This window comes from Anastrepha obliqua, chromosome 6 (genome assembly GCF_027943255.1).
Source record: "Anastrepha obliqua isolate idAnaObli1 chromosome 6, idAnaObli1_1.0, whole genome shotgun sequence".
Classification (NCBI taxonomy): Eukaryota; Metazoa; Arthropoda; class Insecta; order Diptera; family Tephritidae; genus Anastrepha; species Anastrepha obliqua.
In genome coordinates this window covers 16,192,127-16,199,626 of record NC_072897.1, presented here as the reverse complement: position 1 = coordinate 16,199,626, position 7,500 = coordinate 16,192,127, and the positions used below count along the sequence as shown (strand labels likewise).

Genomic DNA, 7,500 nt, shown 5'->3' with positions numbered 1-7,500 from the left:
CCATGTCCTGTAAGGAGGAATCCCAGGCTGAGGGAAAATCCAAAATCAGGATTTTCCCCGACAAAGGAAACATCCCGAATGTACTCGTATGTCACGCGACCTTTGGAACTATTGTCCCATCGGTTTTGCCACCCACGAAGCATACATTCCTTCAACAACCTTTCACACTCTAGATACCCCCTTTCTACATCACCGTCGGATATCCATCCATCTAGCAGCGGCATACAAAGCCTCCTTCTCAACCTGAAGGTAAATGCCCGTTGCACAACTAACAGGTCAAGAGGAGGCGCACCTAACAACACCTGCAACGCATCCGTACTCACTGTACGGCATACAGGCAAACAGGCAAGCAACATAATGCGCTGGCACGCCATCAGATGACGTTTGCCAACCGACTTTAAAGCCCATTCGTACCATATAGCGGCACCATAAGTGGCACAGGCCACAAATAGGCCCCGATATACGGTACGAACCGCACGCCGGCTAAGACCCCAGTCAAATCTGACAACGCGACGCACTTGCCCAACGATTGCCTGCAGCCGCTCCCTCAACGAAACTAAGTGTGGAGTAAAACACATCCTTTCACTCATAGTTACCCCCAGGTATTTGACTTGCGTCACATACCTAATACCTACCCCATTCAAACGTACAATCGGTGGACGACTCGGGGACAATCTGCCCTTAAGCAGCATTGTCACCGTTTTGTCCATCGATATGTCCACTCCCACATCTACCCCCCAATTGTGGGTAAATGTAAGGAGCTGCCCCCCCACTCGCTCTAGTTCCTCACGCGAACGACCCTCAACCAAAATGAGAAGGTCGTCCGCATACGCACAGTGTTTACAGAGTGGCTCTAACTGCCGAAGCAGGGAGTCCATCATGAGGTTCCAAATGAAGGGACCACAGACGGATCCCTGCGGACAGCCTCGCTCCACCCCAATCTCCACACTCCCGCCCACTCCTACCATGGATGCTTTTCTGTCCGAAAAATAACTCCGCCATAGAGTAATTTCCGGACAGCCAAGCTCCTCTAATCTCTGCAACACACGATCCCAGCGCAAGTAATCAAATGCCCCCTTAAAGTCAATAAATATGCCAAGGACATATTTATTGACGTTTTCCCTAACTACACTCTGAACATACAACCACGCATCCTCTATACCACGTCTTTTCCTAAACCCATACTGCCTATCCGACCTAACACCCCGAGTTAGCTCCTGAAGCCGCTCAACCATAACCCTTTCCAGCACTTTTCCAAGCACCGGAAGGAGGCTGATACCACGATAAGATCGAGGATCGCTCCTGATCTTATCGGGCGACTTCAAGAGTGCAACGACCCTAGCAATTTTCCACTCGCGTGGAAAATATCCCTCCCATATGCATTTATCATAAATGGCCTCCAAATATTCCGGAATGAACTTCCACAAGCATTTGCACATCTCTCCGTTCAAACCATCAAAACCTGGAGACCTTTTAGACCTGACCAGGCCAAATGCATAATCCAACTCCTCAGCTTCTATTGGAGGGACAGGCACCTCTTGTGCAGGAGGAACCTGAACCTCAGCCCTGGGAAAAAACTCGCCTAACAGAACATTGGCACACTCTCTCCACGTCGATAATACAGTATCACCTACGCGAAGAGAGCTAGCCATCTCATTTCGACGACCCCGACAGATCCTATAGACCTGTCCCCAAGGGTCGTCCCTATTTTCCCCCACAAATCTCCTCCACTCTTCCTCCTTCACTCTCACAAGCATCTTCTTATATTCTTTCATCCCTACGCTAAATTGATACTTGAGCTGAGACAGATTCTCCGAATTGGTCCGCCTGCCGCGTTGAAACAAACGCCTCAAGCGTCGGACAGACCTCCTCTTTGAATTTAACTCACTCGTCCACCATTTCACACCTTTCATTCTCACAGCCCTAGCTTTCCTAAACAATAAGTCATTCACACCCCAGACACATTCATATAGACGAGCAATTTGCTCGTCAACCCCCAATTCCTCAAACTCCCTAAGCGGTATATCCAATACCGCTTCCCTAACAGTATGTCCATATCGGTTCCAGTCGGTACACGAGGTACGCCATCGCCTCAATGGACTCCCCCCTTCTAACTGCGGGGTACGGGGAGTAACCATAATTTGTATTAAATTATGGTCACTAATTCCCCAACCCCCCCTAACGCTCCATTTACACTCGAACCTACTCGCTGCTACCTCATTCATGAGCGTCACGTCAATGTCACTCACACCTCTAGGCCCCTCGAACGTGTACCATTCACATGGCTCATTTGCGATGTGAAGGTTATTAGCCACCACCCATTCGCTCATAACCACACCCCGATTGTGGCTCCGATATCCAGCAGTATGCCTGGATACCTTGCTGAACCACATCGGGGAGGTAGCGTTCGCATCAAGACACACGATGGCAGGAATGCTACTCTCAAGTAGTAGCACCGCATCTATGTATCTTAAGTAGGGCTCTAGAGGCTCGTCAGACTTGCAGTACAAGCTGACGACAATCATTCTGCCGAATTCCCCCTCGACACACACACATACTCCCCACTGTGATGAGTCAACTACTACACAAGAGTAGCTTGGCTCACACACAGCTACTGCGGCATTGACTCCAAGGTCCGTAAAGACCCTGAAGCCCCCAGGAAGACCTCTCACCACCCCATTGGTGGAGTATGGTTCCTGGAGCAAAGCAACGCCGCAGCCCCCCTCCGACATACACGCCCCCAATTCACACATCACGGCATAGGACCCCTGACAGTTCAGTTGATATAGTTCAACCATCAATGTCTAGCGTTCGCACGGGCAACAATGGCACAGTACACCGGGCAGACAGTGGACATCATTAGATGTCCGGCTGGCTTGCCCTTAAATGCACAGTTGCGACAATGCGGGGCATTGCCACAACCTGCACTCCTGTGTCCTTCTTGCCCGCACCTACGGCAGACATCCTTCTTGGCTCTGCATTCTGCCACCCTGTGATCAAACCCCATGCATCGGAAGCAGCCGGGCGTCAGTTGGTCTGGCCGTACCCGGAAGGAAAACCACTTTATGTAGCAACGACCTGCTTCCAGGAGGGCGGACATTAGCATGTCCGTTCCCTCAAGGACAACATTCGTCACCCCATCGGGGCTGACCTTCCAAGGACGGCTGATCATCCTCACGTCCTTCTCACGGCACCCAGGGCTGAACTCCTTGAGGTTCAACCGGAACAACTCTCCCATGAAATCCTCAGGGGAGATCTCCGTGTGAACCCCCTGGACCACAACCCTAGGCCCCAGCTTCCGACGTATGCTCACATCGAGCCCCACTTCGGAAAACTTGGCATTTTTTGCCAAGTTATCCCTCTCGGCAACGGATGGGGTGCGAATAATCGCACCTCCATCCTTCAACGGGCGCACCTCGTGCACCCTAACCCCCATGGAAGGCCCTACCTCCTTTACTACTTTCTTAATCACCTCCTTGGAAGTAGTGGGGGTTTTACCCCTCACTACGACCGACCAGGTCTCTACTGGTTTGGGCACCGGCAACGCAGGCAACACAGGCGCAGGCGCCTGAGGTGCCGGCATCATCGCTGCACCAGCCAGCGCAGCTCCAGCCGTCCTCCGAGGTGCTTCCTCCCTGGTTATCATGGTGGCTTCCAACCGCCCACGAAGATGGGCGATCTCCGCCACCATCTCAACAAAGAGCTCCTCAAACTCCAAGGAGTATCCAAGGAGATCCTTCGCTGAGCTCTTCGGGACGCCGTCCATGTCAATGACGGCTCCACTAAAGGCCGTCACAATGGACTTAAAGCGTCCCATAAATTCACCCCCAACCTTCTTCTGTTCGGCAACCCCCCCGAACGCTCCCAAACCTTCCTGGGAAGCACCCAATCTCTTACAGAAATCTACCAAGTGCTTCCCAGCTGGACCTAATTTAGCCCCTGTCTTACTCCCCTTTTTCCCACTCCCAATTTTTCCACTTTCGGAAGCGCCCTCGCTTCCACTCACCCCCGACTTACTGGAAGGCACCTTTTCAGGTACCTTTAAAGCCTCCTTACCTGACTTTACCACCGGGACCGCTGCACCCCCAGCGGTCTTCTTCTTAATGCGAGGAGGAGACCGCAAAATCACCTCCTCCTCCCCGGACGTCGATTCGTCCATTGCCGACGATGGCACCGCCGAACCGCTTGGAAGAGGGGTGTTCGCCCTCTTCCGAATACCGTCTAGTTTGGGCATAGCCCAACGACCCTCACACGTAGGTAGCCGAATTCGCCGGATAAAGGCCTCCCAAGCAACAACAAAAATTGGGTCCCTTTTGGGCAACGGCAACTACTGCACGGCAGGAGTGAATCCCGTACAGGCACGCACACAGCGGCTGCACCTATCGGCGAGCCAAAGCAAAGCGCGAGGGCGTAGCCCACAGCGCCAACCAAAGGTTTGGCAAAGGCCACCACCAATGCCTTGCCGGACAGAACACTGTTCCCCGAACAAGGACGGGTCGACCAAGGTGGAGCTAACGCCGAGCTCGACCGCAGGCAAAAACACAACACGCTTTGGTCGTAGCACCTGCACAAGGTATTCAACCTTGGCGCAGTACTGTACCCACGCACAAAAGAGGACGCCCTTTTTACTGTTGCCAAATATGGCAATATAGCGGCACGACTACCTAGTGTACACGCACTCAACGAACCCACGCCGAAAAAATAACAGCGCGACACTACACCGACGCCAAGGATTAACGGCACGCGCCAAAAACCACGCCGAAAAATAACGGCACGCGCAAAAAACACCACGCCAAGAAAATAACGGCACGCCCGCAAAAGTTGTAAACAACTTAATGGAAAATTTCCAACGCTGTATCTAGCAGCACTCACACGCGCGCACAATGTGTCAATAGTACGGAGTATGGTGGCACTCACTAGAGTGTCCAACAACACTACCGTACGGCACTCACTCACGCGTCCAATATATTCACTACGCTGTACGAAAACACGTACAGCCACGCAAAAAATTGGCGTCACTCAAAAGAAACCGTATCACGCACCGGTACTCACACACGAATGTAACCGCAAAAGGAAATCACAAAAATCGCAAATCACCGCTTAGCACACGACACGTCCGCACTATTCAACAGTCAGACTGAGAATGAGTAGATAGGGACAGTAGGAATCTCGTTAATCCATTCATGCGCGTCACTAATTAGATGACGAGGCATTTGGCTACCTTAAGAGAGTCATAGTTACTCCCGCCGTTTACCCGCTCTTACTTGAATTTCTTCACTTTGACATTCAGAGCACTGGGCAGAAATCACATTGTGTCAACACCCGTTAGGGCCATCACAATGCTTTGTTTTAATTAGACAGTCGGATTCCCCAAGTCCGTGCCAGTTCTGAATTGATTGTTAATTGATAATCGTTATAATTTAAAAGGAATATATATCGAATGATATAATTCCTTAAAAATTTTAGCAAGAAAGTTCCACAATTGGCTACGTAACTACTATCCGGGGAACAAGAATCGTAATTCTCTATTTACCCAGAACGAGTACATAAACCATGGTATTGCTTCCCAATCAAGCCCGACTATCTCAATCTTCAGAGCCAATCCTTATCCCGAAGTTACGGATCTAATTTGCCGACTTCCCTTACCTACATTATTCTATCGACTAGAGACTCTTCACCTTGGAGACCAGCTGCGGATATTGGTACGGCCTGTTGAGAAGTTTGCGTGACCCCACCATAAATTTTCAAGGTCCGAGGAGAAAATATCGACACAACAGTAAATGTCATGCTCTTCTAGTCCATCTACCATATCTCTCTTCGAAAGACTTCCATGGTAGTACGACTATAAAACAGAAAAGAAAACTCTTCCGATATCTCTCGACGGCTTCTTTATGGTCGTTCCTGTTGCCAGGATGAGCACAAGGCCCATTTTTAATAACAAACGGATACTCAACAGGTTACGGAATTGGAACCGTATTCCCTTTCGTTCAAAATAATTCAAGTATTTTAATTATTTTTAAATATATTTTTATTAATATTTTTTTTTATTAAAAACTTGAAAATTTTCGGCTTTCGCCTTGAACTTAGGACCGACTAACTCGTGATCAACCACTGTTCACACGAAACCCTTCTCCACTTCAGTCCTCCAAGGTCTCATTCGATTATTTGCTACTACCACCAAGATCTGTACCAATAGCGGCTCCATGCAGGCTTACGCCAAACACTTCTAAGCACACTATTGTACCCTCCTACTCACTAAAGTTTCAAAATTTATAAATCAATCGAAATTGTTTTATAAATCATCTACTTTAGCGGTAATGTATAGGTATACAACTTAAGCGCCATCCATTTTAAGGGCTAGTTGCTTCGGCAGGTGAGTTGTTACACACTCCTTAGCGGATTACGACTTCCATGTCCACCGTCCTGCTGTTTTAAGCAACCAACGCCTTTCATGGTATCTGCATGAGTTGTTAATTTAGGCACCGTAACATTACGTTTGGTTCATCCCACAGCGCCAGTTCTGCTTACCAAAAGTGGCCCACTGGGCACATTATATCATAACCTCAACCTTCATATCAAGAAAGGTGAGGTTCTTACCCATTTAAAGTTTGAGAATAGGTTAAAATCGTTTCGACCCTAAGGCCTCTAATCATTCGCTTTACCAGATAAGATTATTTTATATAATTTTTAAATGCACCAGCTATCCTGAGGGAAACTTCGGAGGGAACCAGCTACTAGATGGTTCGATTGGTCTTTCGCCCCTATACTCAATTCTGACAATCGATTTGCACGTCAGAACTGTTTCGGTCTTCCATCAGGGTTTCCCCTGACTTCAACCTGATCAAGTATAGTTCACCATCTTTCGGGTCACAGCATATATGCTCAAGGTACGCTCCAGTTAGAGGTATAAATAATAATAAATTATCATTATACATAACTATATGGAACGCCCCGGGATTGAATTAATTGACTATTTATTAAAAAATAGACTAAAAATTAATCCCATTATATTTAAGTTAAGTTAATTATGCCATTAAGTTTAATATAACTCAATGACTTGCACATATGTTAGACTCCTTGGTCCGTGTTTCAAGACGGGTCCCGAAGGTATCCTGAATCTTTCGCATTGTTAATCATATAAATGCATACAAATAAATATTAATATCATAGATATTAAATTTTTTGTAAAATTCAAAAAATGAATTTTAGCATTATATATAATAAAATCTATCAACACTTTATCAAATCATTAGTATTTATTTTATGTTAATATGCTTAAAAAGCAAATTAATTTAAATAAACTTAATATCACCAATGATCTTTTGATAAATACTTTATTATGTTAATAGATTACAATGTCCTTATATGAAAAAAATGCACATTATTTTTTTAATTATTTAATGATGAATTTTTCATAATGGATATTCAGGTTCATCGGGCTTAACCTCTAAGCAGTTTCACGTACTATTTAACTCTCTATTCAGAGTTCTTTTCAACTTT

General features: G+C 47.2%; 1 pseudogene; it reads right to left on the bottom strand.

Annotated features, from left to right (window-relative positions):
- Positions 1 to 5,095: 5,095 nt before the first annotated feature.
- LOC129251097 (large subunit ribosomal RNA) overlaps positions 5,096 to 7,500 on the bottom strand; it is a 2,782-nt pseudogene continuing 377 nt past the window's right edge.